This window comes from Nicotiana tabacum, chromosome 3, assembly GCF_000715075.1.
Source record: "Nicotiana tabacum cultivar K326 chromosome 3, ASM71507v2, whole genome shotgun sequence".
Taxonomy (NCBI): domain Eukaryota; kingdom Viridiplantae; phylum Streptophyta; class Magnoliopsida; order Solanales; family Solanaceae; genus Nicotiana; species Nicotiana tabacum.
In genome coordinates, this window is record NC_134082.1 from 92,155,490 (window position 1) to 92,177,085 (window position 21,596).

The window sequence follows — 21,596 nt, forward strand, 5'->3', positions numbered from 1 at the left end:
TTAAACTACGCATACATTAATGCTACATAATTGACTTTGGATCAAATTCTAGACGCCTACTTTTTGGCCGATTTGGTTTAGGCCTACTTTTTTGCCGATTTAGTTTCTTTAGCTCAACTTTTTTTTTTAAATTCTTTTTCCTTTTTTTACAAGAATATTTTTCGCCAATGTTTTTTTTGTAGCCTTTTCCTCTTCTGATAACAATATTTTTCCTTATTTAATTTTCTCTCATAGAATTCAGCTTAATTGCACGAATTCATGTAGGAAAAGAATAAGCCAATTATTCCTATAAAAGATGGCATTGTTCCACATTGTTCATTGTTCTCTAAAGATTTTGGTGTAGAACAAAGTATTTTCTTCAAAGGTAATATTAGTTCTCTCTATTGTTTCCGTTTTTCATAATTGAGTAAGTTCCCATTTTTCGTAATTGAGTAATGCTTTAGGGTCATGTATATGAATTAATGAGAAAAACGATGACATCTTAACTTTTATTGTAATTATTTTTTGTGTCGTACTTCTTTGTTTTTCGGCGTAGTTTTTAGTTTTACATATCAAAGTCTTTTACATTGAAGTAGTATTATGTTTAAATTGTATATCTTTAGAGATTAATGGTTTATATTATTTCAATTAATGTTAGTGTAACAATATTAATTTTCAGCTATTACATAATATTTTGCAGCTTTTACTTATATATTGCAGGTATTTCACGTAGTGTAATAGAATCAGATTTGAAAAAACAATGTATCCCAATAAATAACCTTAAAATTTATGATGTTGAATGGGTAATTAAGGTATTGGTTATTCGAAGAGGACCAATAATAAAATATAAGAACGACAAAGGAGAGGGTTTGCATTGGCATTTAACATTTGTTGATGAAGAGGTAGGCTTCTTTTGTTTATTTATTTTGATATAATTTATTACTTATTTGTATTATTTTTAATTAATCTAAAATTATTTTTATATTAATTTATAGGGAACAAAGATCCAGGCAGTACTGTTCAATAAAAATGTTGAAGATTGGAAAATTTTATTTCAACAAAACAAAAGCTATTACATTATAAATGGTCGCGTGAAGGCTGCTAATTCTATCTATTTATCTATGCACAAGGAGTTGGAAATATCTTTTAGCAATTATACTACAGTTACGGAATGCACCAACCACTTTTCCACCACAAAATTTTCGAAAAAATTTTCTATCTTTAGAAGAGGCAACAAAATCCACCATCGAAACATTATTTGGTGATTTTTTTCTCGCCATCTTTTGATAATATTGGATACTTTTATTTTATTGTATTTAAGTTTCACATTAATTCCTTTTAATAGTTACTTTGTAACTTACGTGTGATTTCTCTTTGTACTTTTCACAAACGTAATTTGCATACCGATAAAAGCAAAGGGACCATCAATGGTGGGAGAAAAAAAGAGGCTCGAAATAATAGTTACAGATGAAACGTAAGTAAAAATTAGTTATATTAAGTAACTACAACAGATAAAATATTTACTTATTTCTTGCACAATTAATACATATTTCAATTGTAAAATTTAGGCATGTCGTAAAACTATAACCATGTGGGGTGAGCTAGCTGAAAAGATGATGAAATTCTAACAACAACTGATAGATGAAAAACCTGTCGTAGCATTTTGTGATGTGAAAAGGTCGATTTTTCAAGGTATTATATAAGAAGTTTTTATAAGCACAATTAATTCTTTATCAATTAAATTTATACTAAGCTTTATTTGTCTTTTGTGAGTAGGGGATTTTGGTATATCTACGATTCATATTAGTAGTGTGTTGATCCACCCGACATTTCAATTAAATTCATTAAATTGATAATCCATTAAATTCCATTAAATTCCATATTTAATTCCATATGATAGTCCATTAAATTTAATGAATTTACAAGTATGATGGTATGAAAGCGCAAAATAAAGATATTACTTTAATGCCATCTAAGCTAATTAGAGAAGCCAAAGAAGTGAAGATCAAAGATATCATAAATGGTTCATCTGCAACAATGAAGGTAAGTTTTGTCAAATACTTTAGAATGATTATACTCCTTTTGAATGTGTTAAACAAAATTAAATAATTGTTATGTGTAGGATTCATATTGTAGATTTAATGCACGAATAACAACGCTTGTAGACAAAGATGAGCCGTGGTATTCTTCTTGCAAGAAATGCTATAAGAAATTCAATATTGAAAACAAAATTGCGAATTGTAGCAGTTGTATGTCAAAAAACGTTGATCACGAAGAAAGGTAATATTCATACTCATTCACTTCCTTTAGATCCCTTGATATTAAATAAGTTATAAATATAGTTATGCATTATTTTGTAGATATCGTCTAAAAATCGATGTGTTTGATGGCGATCGACATAGTAATATTACACTTTTTGACGTTGTAAGATTCTTGCTAGGTTGTGATGTTAAAGAGTATATCCAATCGATCTCGGAAAAGGTTATTTTATCTTTCACTTTTATATATTAGTATACTTCTCGTCCCATCTTTTCACGAATAAACTGATTCTCTGCTTGCTTTTGGGGGTACTAGATGAAGCCTCTGCTTGGCCCTTTACTGGCAGTCCTTTGTAATGCCCGAACCCGGGCTACTACCGATTCTAAATTCTACGGGTAACCCTTCCCATGACTACTTCTTGTCGTAAGATAGTTCGCTTACCCGATTGGTTGGGGCTTAGACAAGACTTAAAAATAATCACTAAAGGCCTGGTGAAGCTCCACCTTTCTCTCTAATTCCATCTGTTGTCTCTCTTCTCGCTAACATGTTGATAAAGAAAATTCGTATTTGAGAGAATCGTAAACAGAGGATTTTGTACAGCGCGGTGGCACCATCTATCCATAAGAAAGAGGTGTACATCCTTTAACAGTAGACTAGTTCCATAGTATAGTCAGTCACTCATGAATTCTTTCTCGAATCACTACTGGAATATAGCAACTAGAAAGAAAAGCTAGAAGCAAGTGGAAATGCGTCAAGGGCATTTCTTTCTCAATGGCACTAGGAAAGCCTACTTGAGTAGTGCGTTGGATCTACACTTGGACAGCTTCATCGAGACTTCACATACGTAGATTGCCATGTTTATATCCGAACGAAAACACCTTACTGATGTTTTTGTTTCCAGACTGAAATCTTTAACTATAAGAAGAGAATCGATTAAAGCCAGATTACCGCCTATGGTACACTAAGAATTTAATACTCAATGAGAAAAGGTGTTAACTAAATAGAAAAATCCTGATTTTGATCATCTTTGACGCCTCCTCCGTGCCGAGATTCAGTTGCACCATATCTGGTTCTTGGAATGCCATATGTCTTTTTGCACCTCATCCGAGTCTCCAATAAAATAAAAACTTGTCTAAAGAAGATGATCTTGAGTAAAAATAAAGAATTTACTTTTCTGGTGACAATTGATAAAAGACCTCAAGGCAATGGAGTTAAAAGGGACTTAATTGCTGAAGAGATGCATGAAGTTGGAATTATTATTGCCCTTGAAGCTGAGGAAGACGTGATAGAGTTGGACAAAAGAATCAAGAAGACAAAAGATTGTAGAGACAAAGAAGATACTCATTCAATAATTCATAAAAAAATCAAAATAGAAAAAGATTATGGATTTATCAATCTTCTGTCATTCCGTAAATTTTCATTACAATATCTTTTTTTTTGGGGGTAGATTTCCAGTATTCTCTAATATGTTACTATTTCAACTTTATTTTTGAACTACATGTTAGTAATTTGAATCCGTTGTAGGCGAGACTAGTAGAAGTGAACACCCTGAGAGAAATTCTTTTTAGGAGCTATTTCACGCCCTAGGTCCTATTCCTTTTGACTTTAGGGATTTGCTTCATCATTAACTAAAGAAGAGAGAGAAGGGGGAAGCTTAGTCTAATTGTCCGAAGTGATTCTTTCTTGATTGGATGTCAGCTTTCTCTTAATTCCTATCGTGCACTTACATACAAATCTATAGGTAGTTCATCCTTCTTCTGACACAACAAGGCAATTTGAATTAGTATCAAAAGTAAGTACTAAATAATTTCTTTTTTCCTTTACTTGATGATGTAAAATCATTTTCCATTCAATAGAAAATTCTTTCATTTCGACGAAAGAGATTCTCATATTCCGTAGATGCGAGATATAGAAATTTGCCCTTAGCCATCTACGGTGCAGCATTCGGGCTGCTTCACCTAGCTGCACGCCGCTTGTATTGCTCTCCCACAACCCCGTTTTCACGGTTTAGGCAGCTCCCATTTTGCCCGCCGCTACTACGGGAATCGCTTTTGCTTTCTTTTCCTTTGGCTACTAAGATCTTTCAGTTCGCCTGGTTCTCTCTTGCCTTCCCATGGATTCAGCAGACAAATTCGATTTTTTTTTTTACTTAAATTGGTGTGCTGGTCAAAAGTTTGCTACTTCATTGCCTATTACCCCTCTGCAAAATTTGAGTGCTGGATCTATTTATAAACGCAAGCAAAAAATATTTACCCTAGCACTTGCTACAGTAGAAGTCATCTAATTTCATTCAGAACCATTGAATTACGAAGGAAACTTGTATTTCCTTTTCTTTTTCCCTTTTTGTGCTTAACATCCACTGCAAAAATTCAGGCTATTGGTAGGACATTAATTCTTTTTGGACAACACTGAAAACCTAATTCTTTAATAGACTAAAATGCCTCTGCCGCAATATGGTATTCACATCATGTGTATTAAACAAAATATACAGCAATTTGTTTCATTTTCCTTTTTTAACTTTGAGAACATGAATCCATGATCTTTAAATCTGTTGGGATGTACTATGAAACCCTTTTAACAAACTTCTCGAGATATATTATTAGCTCTTTAATTTCACTACACTACGTATTAGATGTCTATTACTTTTTAGTTTGTATCATATAGAATTGAAGGTGTTTTTACGTTAATTGATTTGTCAAAATTTTGGAGTGATAATGACATATATCATAAGCCATAATTTGATTTGCTTGATCGGCAACAATAGGTGACGTATTTGCTGGCAGTCGAAGTTTTATACTAAGACTGCAAAGTCATGAAAAAATTCTTGTTTGTTTCCATATTTATTTAGTGGTCTTTCAAGTCTCAAGACTAAACCATCACGTGTCATTATTAACGTGCAACGCATGTACATAATAACTAGTATATATTATATTAAAAGCACGAAGGCCCTTAGCGAAATATCGTTCGCCTATTTTACCCTTTAAATAAAGTTTCATATTGGACAAAATAGTCATTTTAGTTATCTCTCTAATATTTAGGAATAGTCATTTAATTATTTTCCTAATATTTAGGACTTCAAAATCAACTAAATTTTGTGTCCCAAAACTTTCCCTATTTAATAATATAACAGATCTTCAAAAGGAAAAATAATAGGTTAAAAAGAAAAGAAAAAGTAAGATAATTTTCGACTGTTTTTGTTTCGCATTTTGAATTTTTTATGTTTTTATAGATAAAAAGTTACTTCTTTTGTTCATTTCAAGCCACGGAAAAAAAAAGGTTTATGTTTTTTTTTTTTCTAAGACTTAATACTTCTACTAAATACTTTTAATTATAGAAATTTTATTTTCCTAATACCTATAATTTATAATGTAAAAAATTATCAAACCGACATAATAAGATGAGAATTAAACAGTTTGACGTTCGTACGGAGAAGTTGATTGAAACGTACAATAGATAGTATTTCTATTTTGATCTATTTAATCAATATAAATTCCTAAATCTGCAAACGTACTCAATATTATTCATTTTAGAGACGTTGTATTCGTCGTTTTCATGAGCTCATTTTAGTTTTATTTATATCTCAAACATATTATTTAAAAACTGTTTATCTAATTTTCATAATCTTATACTCATTATTATAGGTTCACGCGCAACACGCGTACTCTAATGCTAGTACTATATTAAAAGCACGAAGACCCTTAACGAAATATCGTTCGCCTATTTTATCCTTTAAATATAGATTTCATATTGGACGAAATAGTAATTTAAGTATTTTCCTAATATTTTTGAGTTAAAAATCGACTAAAATTTTAGTTAGTAAACATTTCCTTAATTGAATCATGTAAAATGTCCAATATTGAACTTTTACAGTTTACTATAATTATACTACTTTGACTTTGTTTATCTCTATTTACAGAAATAAAAAACGTATCCCAACAATTAGGACTAAAAGTTAGGGATTTGTATTACTATAATTCCAATAAAATTGTATAAGAACAAAAATATATCGATTTTTGTAGTGCTAATTTCTTTTCCGAATACATATCGAATAGAAAAAACCCAGAAAGAACCTTTGAACACTTTCTCCCTTTCTGATAATCAAGCGATACAAAATAACATTCTATTGTTAATTTGATTCATTTTAAATATGTTCCTTGATCTTATTTCATTTATATCAAAGTATGCAAATAACTTTGAACACTTACTCTGCTTTTCTGATAACCAAATAATAGCAAAAGACCATTTTATTGTTAGTTTGATTCCTTTAAATTATGTTTGCATCTTGTTTCTTTGATGTCAAAGTATCGGAATAAATTTTAGGAAAAATAAATATTATCGTAAACGTAAATAAAAAATTATATTTTCAACAAGGGACGAAATTGTGCTCAAAGTATTTAACAACACCTATTTAAATAAAAAAGATATGTATTGAGTGTAATTATAATTTTTCTAATATGCAATGTACTTACGAAAGGTAAAAAAAAAAAGTCAATATAAAAGTTAAAAGGAAAAATAAAACATTCTTACAAATTTTAACGTAAATAAAAAAAAGTTAAAAATATATTCCTAAAATTCTTATCTTACCATAAATAAATGAGAAACGTTTTCAAAAAGTAATTGGATTTTCTTCAATTCCTAAAATTAAAGTTGATTACAAGATAAAAATATACCTTCTTAAGAGGTAAATTGTTTTAAATGCCAATTTATCATAAACTTATATAAAAGAGAAAAAGACATTTGTAAGATGGAAATTCTAATTAATTTTATTACGGATTTCTTTTAGTCATTCTACTTCCCAGACTCCATTTATGGGATTACACTGGGTTGTTGTTGTACTGGTTATCAAACAAAAACTTAGGAATTTTTTCTTTTTACCCCTTTTTATTTACTTTTTGAATTTTAGAAATGCTATAGTTTTACTTTAAACACAATTTTTTTTTTGAAAAGTGCCAAATTCATTTTAATTTGACGTAAGAAGAACTATTCTTACTTCTTTATAAAATTATATTTAGTGTTAATTTGTCACCAAAACTAAGAATATTATAACTTATACAAATTATTTATGGATTAATATATTATTGATAGATCTTCTTATCCTTCAGTCATGTACTACTTTTCAAAATATTATACATAAAAATTAACAAAGTTATACAACTGTTTTATAATGAATAATAGGTAAAATTAAAGTATAACCATAGCCACGCTATAATTGCGATGATCCTCTTTGTTATTCTATCTTCTTTATATTGTGCAAGCTTGCTACATCAAAGATTTACCTTTTTAATAATTAAAAATAAATAAATTACCTTTTTAATTTATTTCCTAGAAACAAGTGTAAATATCTAAACTATTGTTGAGAAATATTAATACAAATAACATATTATGCTTATTCTGTTTGAACTTCTAAATTAAATACAAAAACCACATACCGGTATTTCAATAAAGCATATGAAAACTTATTTGGGACAACATTTTTTTCGTTATAAAATTAGCTAAACAGAATCAACATTCACTCTATGAAAGTAATGTTTGTCATCGATTTGACATGAGATTTTATAAAGCACATATAGATGATTATGGTCTATTCATGATGTGAATGTGAAAACATGTGATTTATGAATACATATTCATTCTTGGAAGAATATGAACATACTAGTGGTAGTGAATATACCACACCCACCTATAGAAGGAGGTTTGAGATGAAATAAAAAAATAATTTCATTATTATTGCATGAATGATCATTGATAACGTACCTATTGTGATTATACGAAAATATTATGACAATATAATTATTACAGGACAAAAGTAATGGAAGCAACACATCTTGCCTATAATAATTTTGATCATGACCATAGTGGTATAACTTTTTCCTTGAAAGAGATATTGATGAATATATGATAGTACAAAACTAATTGAGAGCTTTTGAAGAGATAATTATACTATTTTGGAGAAATAAAATTAATTATCAATAAAGTTGTCACGACCCAAAAATCCCTCCGAAGGAGTCGTGATGGCACCTAGTCTCTAAACTAGGTAAGCCTGACATTAACTGAAATAACATTGATAATTGCCAATTTTAAATTCAATAACTCTTAGCAATTTACAATTCCCAAAACCGGTGGTAAAAGTCACAAGCCTTTCTAAGAGTAGTTATACAAAATAAATATATCACTGTTCCGAAAGAAAGGGAACAAATGAAAATAAGTACAGTTGAAAGTGACTCTGAGAACTGCGAACGCTGCAACAGGTTTACCTTGAGTCTCCACCGCAACGAATAACTACTATCGATCAAATACCTGGATCTGTACACAAAAAATGTACAGAAGTGTAGTATCAGCACAACCGACCCCATGTGCTGGTAAGTGCCTAGCCTAACCTCGGCGAAGTAGTGACGAGACTAGGACCAGACTACCAAATAAACCTGTGCAATATATCGTACAAAAATAATACGAAGCAGATACCGATGATGTCAACAATGATCAAACAATGATATAAAAAAAAAAGGTAACAAGAATACCATAAATGTTGCTTAACAATTAATAAATACAAGTGCAATCAATTAATCAAATCCTTCAAATATAAATCTTTCACCTATAAATCCTTCAAGTAATAATCTTTAAGATAATATGCTTTTCAATAAATATCCTTTGAATATATTTCCTTCAAATAAATCTCTTTCAAATAAGTATCTTTCGAGTAAAGGTCACCTTGTGACACCTCATTTCATAATCATAATTAATATAGGTCTCAACCCACTTTCATATTTTTCACGACATCTCGTGCCCCTATTTCTATCACAACCGCACGGACAACTCACGTGCTATTAAATAAAACCATAATATTTTCCCTGACACCTTGTGCCCACATATTTCTATCTCGCATTGCACAACAATATTCTCATGTTACTCAGTTCATAGGTTCCATACCCAATACAATTAAGAATATTCAAGGAGCCTCATTCGTTTAACATAAAGTAGAGTACAGCTCCCAACCCAAATATAAAATCAACAAGAAGAGATGAAGTTATTTTTAGAAATCATTTGATAAAGAAAATACTCTTTTCAATTAAAGTACAATATTGAATGAATTACTACCTTTAATACGAGAAATCAATAAATCAAAACATAGTAGAAATTCCTTTTTACGTAAAGTACAACCTTAAAATAATTTAGGGGGATATAATTTAGAAACTAATTGAATTAAAGATATAACAATTATTGAAGTTTGAAGTATTGGAGTGTATATATATGTATAAATGCGGTGAAATATTGCAAACACTGTAGGTTCTAACACGAAGGATCACAACAGTAAAGGAATTCAAACAGTTTAAACACTTGAATTGATAACAACAAATAAACACAGCAGTAGAAAGTGCACGACATCACCATTATAAAGGAATAAAAATCCAACCACTAACAAGAATAAGAAAAACAAAAGCAGATTTCACTTTCAAATCACATCTTGTTGCAGGCGTGCAACCCGCTCCCATTTCTCATGTCTTGCGACAGGCGTGCCACCCGCTCCCATTTCATCTATCTTGTGGTAGGCGTACCACCCGCTCCCATTTAATTTATCTTGTGGTAGGCGTACCATCCGCTCCCATTTAATTTATCTTGTGGTAGGCGTACCACCCGCTCCCATTTAATTTATCTTGTGGTAGGCGTACCACCTGCTCCCATTTCATTATGTCTTGTGGTAGGCGTACCACTCGCTCCCATTTCATCTATCTTGTGGTAGGCATACCACCCGCTCCCATTTCATTATGTCTTGTGGTAGGCGTACCACCCGCTCCCATTTCATCTATCTTGTCTCCTAGTTACAAGCCAACAATAATCAAAAGAAATCCCGGCAAGGGAACAATACTATCAAAACAAACATCCCGACAAGGGAACAATAATATCAAACAAACATCCCGGCAAGGGAACAATAATATCAAACAAATATCCCGACAAGGGAACAATAATATCAGACAACCATCCCGGCAAGGGAACAATATCATGAATAATAACGTCCCGACAAGGGAGAAAATATCAAAGCAACAACATCCCGACTAGGGAGATAATATCATCAACTTCTTCTCTTTTTAACATTCACTTCACAACTCGATTCACAATTTGAGCCAATGCTCTATAATGTTCAACAATAAAATCCCGGCAAGGGAAACAATAGTACAACAATCAAATCCCGGCAAGGGAAACAACATCAAAACAATAACATCCCGGCAAGGGATACAATATCAAAACAATAATACTTTCACAAGTCATATTCCTCAATAGAAATTATCATATAGAGCATATACAATACGAAACGGAGTCAGATTAATCAAGGTATAAGACTCACAGGCATGTTTGACACCAACGTATAGATACTCATCACCATATCTATACGTCGTACTCAACGAGAAGCAAGTAGCAAATATGACTCAACTCTTAATCCCTCAAGCTAAGGTTAGACCGAACACTTACCTCGCTTTGCAACCAATTCAAGCTTCCATCACACCTTTGCATCGCACATTAGTGTCCGAAATCCTCAAATATAGTCATAAACAATTCAATATACTCAATGTAAATCGTACGAATTAATTCCATATGAATTTACACATTTTCCAAATAAAATCCAAAATTTAGCTCAAAATTGCCCATGGGGCCCACATCTCGGAATCCGACGAAACTCATAAAATCCGACAACCCATTCCGACACGAGTTCAACCATACCAAAAATTATCGAATTCCGATATCAAATGGACCTTCGAATCCTAAATTAGAGTTTTTGAGGATTTCTACCATTTTTAACCCAATCTTTACCTATTTGAACTCAACAATCTTCCCATAACCTTATTGTTACAAGCATGTATAACTAACACTCAAACATCCATGAATCATCTTACTAATTACCCATTTCTAGTTAGATTTCGAAATTGAAGAGTTGAAAAAAAAAAAGAATTCTTACCTCTTTGATGAAGAACTTGAGGGATTTCAAGGTTTGGACAAGATTTTTGATGAACAAGGAACTTGAGCTTCTTCCTCTCTCTAAAACTGCTCTTCCCTCTCTCTAAAAGCACCAGAAAATCCAAAAATACTCAACCCAAACGAGTTAAATGAAATGGGGTTCGGGTCTTAAAAACCCATTTTTATCCTGCCGCGGCGCCTGGGGTGCGGGGCGTCAGTTCAAAATATGTCTGAAAATGAAATTTCGGACCATTTTGGAAATTCCTACTGGCGCGGCAGTACAAATTTCTGCGCTGTTTTGGTAATTTGGTCATAACTTCTGGTAGGTGTGTCAGAATGATGAACGGTTTGAAGCGTTGGAAACTAGAATCAAAGAGCTTTAATTTGATAGGTTGTTCATCACACAACTCGTTATATACAATGTAGATATGCTCGTCCAAAGTAAGGTCTTGCGTGTTCTCGTTTGCAACTTTAGTCTATTATGAAATTTTCCGACTTGACTTAGACTTAGGACATTCGTTAAACCTCATATCACTTATAATATGCACCGTACACTTATTATCATATCCAATTGATATCCATCATTTTATCAGTCCTCGTTTGTATACAAAATAATACGATTTGAATACGTCAACTTTGTAATCTCGCCAAAATGTGCCGAATTGCTCTACGGACTTCTAACTCCAATTCCGATCATGTGTCTAAGTCCGAAATAATCATGAGAGCTATTGGAACCATCAAAGTTCTATTCCGGGGTCGTTTGCACAAAAATTAAACTCTGGTCAACTCTTTTCATTTAAGCTTCCAAAACAAGAATGTATTGTTCTTTCAATTAAGTCTTGAATAATTCGAAAACCAAAATCGATCATAATGCACATTATGAAGCTTCTTGAGGTCTTAAGCCGCTGAACGGAATGTTAATTCATAGAACGAAAATTTGGGTCATTACATCCTCCACCACATCCTCCACCTGTTAAACAAACGTTCGTCCTCGAACGTACTAAGATTATTCTGAGGTTTCCAATTTGATGTTTCTACTTTTACACATATGCTTGTGGTTGATCCCATATTACCGCATTCCAAATATGTCTGACAATACAATTTCAATTGAGGATATTTACCTTACTCATATTTGTACTTTAAGATGAAATTTCTTACCATCCAAACATCTTCAAAGTGGTCCAATTTTCACATCAACGCACAGTATTAGTCTCGATTGTATATAGCAACCCATGCCCACGCACACATGAACCTCTAATAGCGCTTAACGGTTGTTACATCCTCCCCCCACTTAGGGTCATTCATCCTCAATAGGAAGTAGAGTCCACTCCTAAACACATAATGTAACTTTCCTCTTTTCTTTGCACACCTCAATGTCCTAAATTTTTCTAACTCCCAAATTTTTTTCAAAAATTTCAACAGAGTTTCCCCTATAATTGGGCCTATCCACCTATCAGAGTAACACCCAAACAACTCCTAACAACACATCCACAACCCAACAAAGCACCGAAATATATCTATCAATAACGCTAATCTCCGCATTACAAGCATTGCAATATTATAATGATTATCTGGACATAAAACACATCATATGTATGACTATAACCACATCTTTGATCTTAAGAGTTATTCATAATCGATTACAATATTGCCAATTAACCTCATGTTAACAAAATCTTGTTTCACACCTCCATTTTCTAACAACGAGGCATGAAGACCTCGCAATTAATTACCTGAATTAACGAGTCACATTTAACGTCACCTGTGCACTTATCTTGTGGGCTAAACTCAATAGTCACAATACAAATTTGGCAAATTATGCCCAGAGATATTCATACCAGAATTTTCAAATAAGCCTCATAGGCATGACTCCCTAAAAGTACTATATTACAAATTTTAAATTTCACAAAGGGAGAACTTAAACACATAAACTTTTCACCACAAGGACCTCGTCCTTATATAACATCCACCACAACTTGTAGCCCGGTTTAAATATTTCACATCATATAAAAGTAAGAGGATCTCGTCCTCAACTCCATACACAAGTAGTATGCACATTGTGCCAACTGAAATTTTCCATTTCCTTTCTTTTTTCTTCTAAATAAATTCCGTCAAACAAAATCACAACATATAACTAACCCTCACACCGATAGGAAAAAAAATTTGCAATTTAAATCAGTTTTTCGTGAAATCACATCAAAACCCACATCACAACTATTATTATAGGAGTATTATTTTTTTTGTGGCTGACACATGATGATAGACATAACTATCTCCATATAATCTCCCAACATGAGTATTCACATAAGTAAATTTAAGATCACGAAGCTCACTCATGAGTAGAGCATATTAGGAGGACTTGTTTCGATACTCATAATCGAATCAAGTTAAAATTGTTCCTTTATGATAACTCGAGTTTGTACTTGTAACGACTCCATCTAGTGTAGCAACCTCAGCTATGCCATAGCAAATATATCAATGGGTCGGGCCTCCACCTCTTAGGTGCCATCTACCCGTTTTTCCTTTAACCCTAATTGGTAGTGTAAGCAGAGTAGTAACTGTAAAGGAGTACGTGGCACGCGTGCTCTGATGGAACATATTTTACCCAAGTCTATGACAATTTCTCCTAGTATCACCATTTTCATAACAACCCATCCGCAGTTCAACTACTCATACTGAGTCTGTACCGGATAACTTAAATAACCATTGCAGGAAATTCCATACCACTGGTACATTAAAAGATGACTGACCCACGCAGGTGTTGTGATTAACTTAAGCACTACGAGTATACTGAATATGTTTCCATGACCCCGCTGATACTGAAATGTATAATTATTAAGGACGTAGGAATATCTCAAGTTTCATCATCATCCCATTCAAATCTTAACTCTTGGTCATTTATAAGTTTTGGAAAAACCCTTCAATACCACATAAATACATCTCAGGCCAAAACTGGCATACACATGACCCCGCAATCTGATCATTGGTAGTGGACTCCCCTCACTTGGTGCGAAATCATAAGACACATTCCTGACGATCCACAATACTGACCTTCACCGCTCGTACGACACTTTCATAAGACACCTCAAGCCATTTACTCGGCGCTTGTCATCCTCATGACAGTTAAACTCACTTCCTCCAGTGTCTCGGTTGCTAGTTGTACCCTTCGCTAAATAGAAATCTCATATGAACCACATGGTCTCTAATACTACCAACTATCTTCAGATCTACATCTACCTCGTGACCATGCCATGATTGCGATGATTAGGTAACTAATTAAGCCTTCTTAAGATCATACTTATCAACCATATATCAGAATCTGATGCACCCCATGCGCACAACTGAAAGATCTCTTTGCACTTCAATATCCTCGATTCTAAACGACACGTGGTAACAATGGTTGAGCAACCCTGGCTCTCTTATAACCCTTTTTTGGTATCACAAACCATTGGCGTAGTGCACAATTTCCATACATGAGTGGATGTAAAAGAACACAAGATATACGCTTCAAGCTGAATAAATGTCGCACGATAAGGAATGAATGAAGTGGAAATTTTTCCTACTAGTTCAGTAGCCTCTCGAAGATAAGTACAGACGTCTCCGTACCGATCCGCAAGACTCTACTAAACTCGCTTAGGACTTGTAGCACCTATGAACCTAGAGCTCTGATACCAACTTGTCACGACCCAAAAATCCCTCCGAATGAGTCGTGATGGCACCTAGTCTCTAAACTAGGTAAGCCTGACATTAACTGAAATAACATTGTTAATTGCCAACTTTAAATTCAATAACTCTTAGCAATTTACAATTCCCAAAACCGGTGGTACAAGTCACAAACCTTTCTAAGAATAGTTATACAAAATAAATATATCACTGTTCCGAAAGAAAGGGAACAAATGAAAATAAGTACAGTTGAAAGTGACTCTGAGAACTGCGAACGCTGCAGCAGGTTTACCTTGAGTCTCCACCGCAACGAATAACTACTATCGATCAAATACCTGGATCTGTACACAAAAAATGTACAGAAGTGTAGTATCAGCACAACCGACCCCATGTGCTAGTAAGTGCCTAGCCTAACCTCGGCAAAGTGGTGACGAGGCTAGGACCAGACTACCAAATAAACCTGTGCAATATATCGTACAAAAATAATACGAAGCAGATACCAATGATGGCAACAATGATCAAACAATGATATAAAATAAAGCAGGTAACAAGAATACCATAAATGTTGCTCAACAATTAATAAATACAAGTGCAATCAATTAATCAAATCCTACAAATATAAATCTTTCACCTATAAATCCTTCAAGTAATAATCTTTAAGATAATATGCTTTTCAATAAATATCCTTTGAATATATTTCCTTCAAATAAATCTCTTTCAAATAAGTATCTTTCGAATATAATTCTTTCGAGTAAAGGTCATCTTGTGACGCCTCATTTCATAATCATAATTAATATAGGTCTCAACCCACTTTCATATTTTTCACGACATCTCGTGCCCCTATTTCTATCACAACCGCACGGACAACTCACGTGCTATTAAATAAAACCATAATATTTTCCCTGGCACCTTGTGCCCATATATTTCTATCTCGAATTGCACAACAATATTTTCATGTTACTCAGTTCATAGGTTCCGTACCTAATACAATTAAGAATATTCAAGGAGCCTCATTCGTTTAATATAAAGTAGAGTACAGCTCCCAACCCAAATAGAAAATCAACAAGAAGAGATGAAGTTATTTTTAGAAATCATTTGATAAAGAAAATACTCTTTTCAATTAAAGTACAATATTGAATGAATTACTACCTTTAATACGAGAAATCAATAAATCAAAACATAGTAGAAATTCCTTTTTAAGTAAAGTACAACCTCAAACGGTTTAGGGGGATATAATTTAGAAACTAATCGAATTAAAGATATAACAATTATTGAAGTTTGAAGTATTGGAGTGTATATATATGTATAAATGCAGTGAGATATTGCAAACACTATAGGTTCTAACACGAAGGATCACAACAGTAAAGGAATTCAAACAGTTTAAACACTTGAACTGATAACAACAAATAAACACAACAGTAGAAAGTGCACGACATCACCATTATATAGGAATAAAAATCCAACCACTAACAAGAATAAGGAAAACAAAGGCAGATTTCACTTTCAAATCACATCTTATTGCAGGCGTGCAACCCGATCCCATTTCTCATGTCTTGCGGCAGGCGTACCACCCGCTCCCATTTCATCTATCTTGTGGTAGGCGTACCACCCGCTCCCATTTCATTATATCTTGTGGTAGGCATACCACCCGCTCCAATTTCATTATATCTTGTGGTAGGCGTAGCACCCGCTCCCATTTAATTTATCTTGTGGTAGGCGTACCACCCACTCCCATTTAATTTATCTTGTGATAGGCGTACCACCTGCTCCCATTTCATTATGTCTTGTGGTAGGCGTACCACCCGCTCCCATTTCATCTATCTTGTCTCCCAGTTACAAGCCAACAATAATCACACGGAATCCCGGCAAGGGAACAATACTATCAAAACAAACATCCCGGCAAGGGAACAATAATATCAAAAAAACATCCCGGCAAGGGAACAATAATATCAAACAAACATCCCGGCAAGGGAACAATAATATCAGACAACCATCCCGGCAAGGGAACAATATCATGAATAATAACGTCCCGACAAGGGAGAAAATATCAAAGCAACAACATCTCGGCTAGGGAGATAATATCATCAACCTCTTCTCTTTTTCACATTTACTTCACAACTCGATTCACAATTTGAGCCAATGCTCTATAATGTTCAACAATAAAATTCCGGCACGGAAAAAAATAGTACAACAATCAAATCCCGGCAAGGGAAACAACATCAAAACAATAACATCCCGACAAGGGATACAATATCGAAACAATAATACTTTCACAAGTCATATTCCTCAATAGAAATTATCATATAGAGCATATACAATACGAAACGGAGTCAGATTAATCAAGGTATAAGACTCACGGGCATTCTTGACACCAACGTATAGATACTCGTCACCATGTCTATACGTCGTACTCAACGAGAAGCAAGTAGCAAATATGACTCAACTCTTAATCCCTCAAGCTAAGGTTAAACCGAACACTTACCTCGCTTTGCAACCAATTCAAGCTTCCATCACACCTTTGCATCGCACATTAGTGTCCGAAATCCTCAAATCTAGTCATAAACAATTCAATATACTCAATGTAAATCGTACGAATTAATTCCATATGAATTTACACATTTTCCAAATAAAATCCAAAATTTAGCTCAAAATTGCCCATGGGGCCCACATCTCGGAATCCGACGAAACTCATAAAATCCGACAACCCATTCCGACACGAGTTCAACCATACCAAAAATTATCGAATTCTGATATCAAATGGACCTTCAAATCCTAAATTAAAGTTTTTGAAGATTTCTACCATTTTTAACCCAATCTTTACCTATTTGAACTCAACAATCTTCCCATAACCTTATTGTTACAAGCATGTATAACTAACACTCAAATATCCATGAATCATCTTACTAATTACCCATTTCTAGTTAGATTTCGAAATTGAAGAGTTGAGAAAAAAAAAGAATTCTTACCTCTTAGATGAAAAACTTGAGGGATTTCAAGGTTTGGACAAGATTTTTGATGAACACGGTACTTGAGCTTCTTCTTCTCTCTAAAACTGCTCTTCCCTCTCTCTAAAAGCACCAGAAAATCCAAAAATACTCAACCCCAAACGAGTTAAATGAAATGGGGTTCAGGTCTTAAAAACCCGTTTTTGTGCTGCCGCGACGCGTGGGGCGCCACAGGGTGCGGGGCGTCAATTCAAAATATGTCTAGAAATGAAATTTCGGACCATTCTGGAAATTCCTACTGGCGCGGCGCGCCATGCGCCGCATGGGGCGGCGCGGTAGTACAAATTTCTGCGCTGCTTTGGTAATTTGGTCATAACCTCTGGTAGGAGTGTCAGAATGACGAACGGTTTGAAGCGTTGGAAACTAGACTCAAAGAGCTTTAATTTGATAGGTTATTAATCACACAATTAGTTATATACAATGTATATATGCTTGTCCAAAGTAAGGTCTTGTGCGTTCTCATTTGCAAATTTAGTCTATTATGAAATTTTCCAACTTGACTTAGACTTAGGACATTCGTTAAACCCCATATCACTTATAATATATACCGTACACTTATTATCATATCCAATTGATATCCATCATTTTATCAGTCCTCGTTTGTATACAGAATAATACGATTTGAATACGTCAACTTTGTAATCTCGCCAAAATGTGCCGAATTGCTCTACGGACTTCTAACTCCAATTCTGATCATGTGTCTAAGTCCGAAATAATCGTGAGAGCTATTGGAACCATCAAAGTTCTATTCCGGGGTCGTTTGCACAAAAGTTAAACTCTGGTCAACTCTTTTCATTTAAGCTTCCAAAACAAGAATGTATTGTTCTTTCAATTAAGTCTTGAATAATTCGAAAACCAAAATCGATCATAATACACATTCTGAAGCTTCTTGAGGTCTTAAGCCGCTGAACGGAATGCTAATTCTTAGAACGAAAATTTGGGTCATTACAAAAGTATTGCGTCGTAGTAAGTCTCAAAGAAATTTATTGAGTTTCTAAAGTATTCGCAAAAGTGGTTGGTTATATTAAGACTATAAATATATGAAAGATTTAATATTTTCTATTATTACAACTTGTAGCGGGTTAATATGTATGTGAAAAGCTACCCGTTTTATTCTCCAGTTTGTACTACACAAAAATACCACAATAAAGTAGAAATTTATTTATATAAAAACTCATATCATAATAAACTTGGAGTTTATGGATAATTACATATATCATAGTGTAAACCTGAAGTTTATCAATATTGATAATTTATCCAGTTGGCATAATTGGTTTAGCCATGTTAATTTACGTATGATGTGCAAAAATAAAAGAGAATTCACATGGGTAAAATTTAAAGAGCTAGAAAATTCCTTACAAAAATCTCTTATGTTGCTTGTTCTCATTAATTACTAGACCAACTAAAATTAGGATTGAATCTCATGAATGCTGAAAATATCAAAGGTGAATATGGACTCATTGACCTGTCATGTATACCGCATAAGATGTATCTATGAGATGGTTACATGTACGATTATTATTAACCCGCAACCTGGTATTTGCGAGGTAACTTGCTCAATAATTTAATTTAGAGCATAATTTCTAGATTTTCTATTTAAGACATATCATCTTGATAAGTTGGTTTACATCACAGTTGGTTTAGCAAAATTATTTTTTGAGTGCCTTCTGTCACTACCCCAATTTTTCACCTTAGGATGTCGTGATGACACCTAGTCTCAAAGACTAGGTAAACCTAACATTCATTGATACCTTGACAGAAATAACAAACTAAAACAATAAAATAATTTGATAAAACTCATAATAACTCCAAATACGGAACATCTGTAACAAAATTTTCAAAACCGGTAGAACCGAGTCATAATCTCTATAAAAATATACTGGAATCCCTAGTACAACACTGTCTAAATAAAGAGTAAATAGTAGTAAAAGTAAGGACAAAAAGTGACTCTGAGACCTGCAAGCGCCAAGCAGGTATACCTTGAAGTCTCCGAGATGTATGGTCAAATCACCGGTGCCTAGCCTGAGATGAAGTACCTGGATCTGCACAAAAATGTGCAAAAGCGTAGTATGAGTACACCACAACAGTACCAGTATTAAGCTTAATCTCGGTAGAGTAGTGATGAGGCCAGGTCAAGACACCTGCTAGGATAAGAGAACTGAACAAGTGTCACGACCCGGATTACCCATCCTCGTGAGTCGTGATGACGCCTACTAATGTGAGCTAGGCAAGCCAACTACTTGTTCAATTTACCCTTTTCCCATTTTAATCTTTAAGCAATTATGAGCAATAATTTAAAGACAGCGGAATTTAAGTCAAGCAGAATAAAAACAATAAAACTATTGAGTATATCCAATACAACTGTTTAAACAAGACTACCAAAAACTGGAGTCACAACTTCACAGACAGTCTAAGAACACTATAAACAAAGTCTGAATGAAATACATACGTCTGTCGCTGAACAAGTAAGAATAGAAAGAGGAAAGATAGGAGGAGACGCCAAGGCATGCGGACGTCTGCAGGACTACCTCGGGTCGCATATGTGGACTGAAGACAACACCCTCACTGCAGTCCAAGCGCTCCGGTATCAGTATCTGTACATAGTGCAGAGTGTAGTATCAGCACAACCGACCCCATGTGCTGGTAAGTGCCTAGCCTAACCTCGAGTAGTGACGAGGCTAGGACCAGACTACCAAAAAAAAATGTGCAGTTAAATCATATACAGCGCAAATAGAAGCAGATAATTACAATTAAAATTGGGCAGGGGAACACATGCTGCGGGGAGTAGCAGGTAACAACAAAACGACAGTAGAGAAACATAAGGAATGCCATAAATCAATTACCAGCAAAAATAAGGATATAGAAGAAACAGGTACACACGTAATACCGTTACATGCGTGCAACCCGAACCCATTTCATATGATACCGTTGCAGGCGTGCAACCCGCTCCCATTTCTTATATTATCGTTGCAGGCGTGCAACCCGCTCCTATTTCACATACTACCGTTGCAGGCATGCAACCCGCTCCCATTTCTTATATTACTGTTGCAGGCGTGCAACCCGCTCCCATTTCTTATATTACCGTTGCAGGCGTGCAACCCGCTCCTATTTCCTATATTACCGTTGCAGGCGAGCAACCCGCTCCCATTTCTAATATTACCATTGCAGGCGTGCAACCCGCTCCCATTTCTTTTATCAACACCAATCATAAAAGGGTCCCGACAAGGGAACAATAATATCAAAACAAATATCCCGGCAAGGGAACAATAACATCCCGACAAGAGAACAATAACGATAATAACATTCCAACAAGGGAACAATAATGATAATAACATCCCGGCAAGGGAACAATAATGATAATAACATCCCGGCAAGGGAACAATTATGATAATCCTCATATGAAGCGCAATAAACCACAATGGAGTCATAACAAGTACAATACAACACTCACGGGCAAGCTTGACACCGACGTATAGATACTCGTCACCATGCCTATACGTCGTACTCCACAATTAACACGTAGCAAATATGACACGACTCCTAATCCCTCAAGCTAAGGTTAGACCAAACACTTACCCCGATGTCACGAACATAATTCAAGTCTCAACTATCGCTTTACCCCTTGATTCCACTACCAATTCGCTCGTATCTAGCCACAAGTTACTTAATTACTTCAATAAATGCTAAATGAATCAATTCTAATGCATGAAAATAAGTTTTCCAAAGTTTTACCCAAAAAGT

The 21,596-nt window shown here is 34.2% G+C and overlaps 1 long non-coding RNA gene across 1 annotated transcript; it reads left to right on the plus strand.

Annotated features, from left to right (window-relative positions):
• Positions 1-210: 210 nt before the first annotated feature.
• On the plus strand, positions 211-1,337 carry LOC107828091 (uncharacterized). The gene is made up of 2 exons (XR_001657677.1): positions 211-364; positions 975-1,337. It is a non-coding gene; the product is annotated as an uncharacterized LOC107828091 (long non-coding RNA).
• Positions 1,338-21,596: the final 20,259 nt, after the last annotated feature.